Raw genomic sequence first — 3,618 nt, 5'->3', positions numbered from 1 at the left:
TATGGGGACACCATAAAATAGACGTGTATTCAAGTGTGGATCTAAGAAGTGAGTAAAATAGCGTCATAAGCGGATTTTTTTATTTTGAAATGTTTACATACTCTCATCATAAAGGCAAGAGTTTTATTTGCACCAGAAACGAATAGAGTAGCTGTGAGAAACGGTTAAAAACTAATGATTTTATTTAAATATTGACTCATTTAATTACACAACTATTACTCAGAACCTATCACTTAAAAGAACATGTCACGAGATTTGCGTCATCGATTCGACTAGGGCTTCACATGGTGAAAGAACATAACAATCCATTCGGTGCCTATTTTTTGCCTCTAATGGGACTTATTTTAAGAAGCTACAGAAAATTGTATCAAAATGAGAAATACGTACCTGATGGATTTTCATGCAATTTCACGCTATTCAACTCGAGTCACATCGGCACCGTATACCTCGCGACTTTCGACTATACGAAAAATATCAAAATATATACATTGCCTGTATCAAGGTTATATCTCTTAAAATTAAAAAGAAATCTTTCGATCATATAAAAAGATCCCTCCGTAAAATATTGTTGCAAGATTGCCACTTTTAGAAAGGAGCGTTCTAGACTTTTCATTTGTTATAAAAAATGATTTAGATCATCCAGTGTCATACTTTGATCTACAATTGTTGAAGAACCTATAACTATTATTTCTAACATTATTTATTGTTCTTAAACATTCTTGCTTAATTTTTTGTAAGAATTTCTATTAATAAAAGCCTGCAATAAATAGAGTTAATTTTCTTAAATAACTTTTTTAATCTTTGACAAAATACTAAAATTATTTACTTTCATCTTATTTACTAAGAGTCTTAGAAACAATAGCAGTAAAATTTTTAACACTATTCAAACATAAAAACGGCTACAACAAGAAATTATTAATGCTACATAGTTTGATTATTTTTGAAAATATAGCCTTCTGGTTTTTTGAAGAAAGCATAGAAAAATAAGGATTTTACAATCCTAAAATCATAATGGATACATATGAGCTATACATTCTTTATGCATAATCTGCGTCATCATGCAATTCTCTAAATAAGGTTCTGCTTCAGATTAAAATTTTTTTAATAATTATTAATATTTTTATTAATATTATTAATGCATACAGTAGTGATATGCATTTCCATATAATTTTAAACATCCTTTTTTGCTCTAAAGTTCGAATCTAAGGTCCTAGGATATGCAACTGTGTTATCTCAAATATTTTGTGGTTGTAATAAGTTAATAATTACACGAATAAAAATTTATCTTCCTGAATTTTTATTTAAATATCAATAAAACACGTAATTATTTCTAGAATATCATTCAAAACACAAGCCCACACAAAAATAAGTGAAGGGTTTCTTAAACCAGACGAAGTGGATTATCTGTTTTTTAGGTCGTTGAAACTGAACCTGAAACCTGTTTTGCTTTATCACGTCAACGTTATTTTCTAACCTAAAAAAAATCTTGAAACTATAAAATTCAACAATTATTTATTTGAAACCTTAATCTCGGAGAGTTTTTTTAGCTTCACAATTCCATACGTTCACCACTTCGTAACCTCAAAAGCCATAAGCTCCAACACCCTGAAGTATATCCTACGAAATTTGCATGGCTTAGTATAACTCCGAATCGTGTACAATTCGATGTCATAACTCCACTACAAATATTTTTCCTCATAAACGTTTGGTCTTCAAAACAAACATTCTAATACTCAATAAGGTCAACATTTCCTGCATCATAACAAACTACATTTAGCGATACCCAGAAAGAACTATGTGAATACAGCAGGCTTTTGTCCCCTTTGGGGTGCTTGATTACGTAACTCCATCAGCTTTTTTGAATTTCGTTATGTTTTTACACTTATATTGTATAAAAAAATTTAAGATAATTAAATTAGATTAAAATCCAAATTAAAATTCCTATTTAACGTCCAATAATCAAATTGCTGCAAACTCCTGAAAAACCAACAATCTGACGAACAAATTTGGACCACAACGAACAAACAAAAAATACTCCTATTGGAATCTGAAAAAATTGTTTTTCTTGTAAACTTGCGGGCAAAAATAAAAAAGAGAAAAGAAAAATGAGAAGGCAACTAAGCACATTCCCTTCATTCTTTTTTTCACATTTTTTTTGTAATTTGATAATAAAAATAAGAAAGACGAAAAAAAGAAAGAAGAGGATGTGGTTGGTTACCTTCTCATTTTATTTCCTCTTTTTTATTTTTATCCGATAGTTCAAAAGTTTTTTTCAGGTGTTTGCATCAATTATAATTGTTGTTTCATTTAAAAAAAGAACTAGGTTCAACTACAAAATATAATTTAAAAATTCACCTTATACAATATTGTTGTGATTTTTTATTGTTCCTGTGATAATCAATTAGCAACCCAAAATTATTCGTGCGGTATATTAACAAATCCTTTAACAAGCTAAAAGGATCTTTTTTCTCTAATTAATATTTGTAATACTTAATATTACAAAGTTAAAAATTGAACAGTGAATCGAAATAAATTTAAAACCTTGATCATTTAAACTTACTGGTCAACACAATTTATCATAAAAAATATGACTACATGTTTTATAAAATATTTAAAACTCTATTTTTTGTTGCAGAGTGGAGTTTAGAGTTTGATTGCTTACCTAATGGTGATCCTATCCCTGGTTTCTCTCATCCTAGTCCTTCATATTCTGTGAACATACATCAGTCTTCTGTCAGGCCTCCTCCTGCAGAGCTTCCTATTCGTGTTAAGTCGAAGTCTCCTTCTGCCAGGCATGTTTCTTCCCTCCCTTATTTCTCACGTGGACATGAAAATAGATTTATTCGGCTTATTCCCCACTGCAATCCACATCAGTTTTTCGAAATTCGATGTTACACTTTTCCTCAAGATAAGCCAATTCAATTGAGAATAGGACGAAATGGCACTGCACCCATGCCTACTGAAAAGAAAAATGTTTTAGCAACATCTACTGGTGACGTCCTTGCAATATTGGAGCAGAATGATACTGTCCTTCGTGGAATATATACCAAAACACTATCTATAACTCGAGCAAAAATAAACATATACACTGGCGAGGTTTATGAATTAAACAGACATGAAATCAAAGAAACTCCCTTGGGAAACCGCCATCCAATCTCAAAGAGGTTCAAAATGGAAACTGTACAGGAAAATTCCCCCCATGATTGATTGAATTTAAGAACAAATGTGAAATTAAAATATTAGTTCGCATTAGTTCATTAGAACATTAGTTCACAGCAATAAAGAAACACTTTCGTATTTGACAAAGTTAGTATGTTTACTTAGCTATGCCTTGTACGCTTTGGTCACGTTGAGCCACACGCAATGTACTGAATGGTACTTTTCTTTTTAAACAAACCTTAAATCTGAGACGGGATTTCATTTAAAATCTGGAAAAATATATACTTATTACATAAAATGTCCTGTGTACTGAGGCAGCAAAATCTTTTTAGAGTCTAGTGTGTTTGCGAAAATGTACGCGCGATTGTAAAAATACTATTCCTTTGCGTTTTTGCACAATAAACTATTATGTAACGCCGTCAAAATGATCATCTTCGTCAATCCTGAATTCAAAGTTAC

Source organism: Belonocnema kinseyi, chromosome 2, assembly GCF_010883055.1.
Source record: "Belonocnema kinseyi isolate 2016_QV_RU_SX_M_011 chromosome 2, B_treatae_v1, whole genome shotgun sequence".
NCBI classification, from domain to species: domain Eukaryota; kingdom Metazoa; phylum Arthropoda; class Insecta; order Hymenoptera; family Cynipidae; genus Belonocnema; species Belonocnema kinseyi.
The sequence above is the reverse complement of the archived record's forward strand: the minus strand, read 5'-3'. Positions refer to the sequence as shown.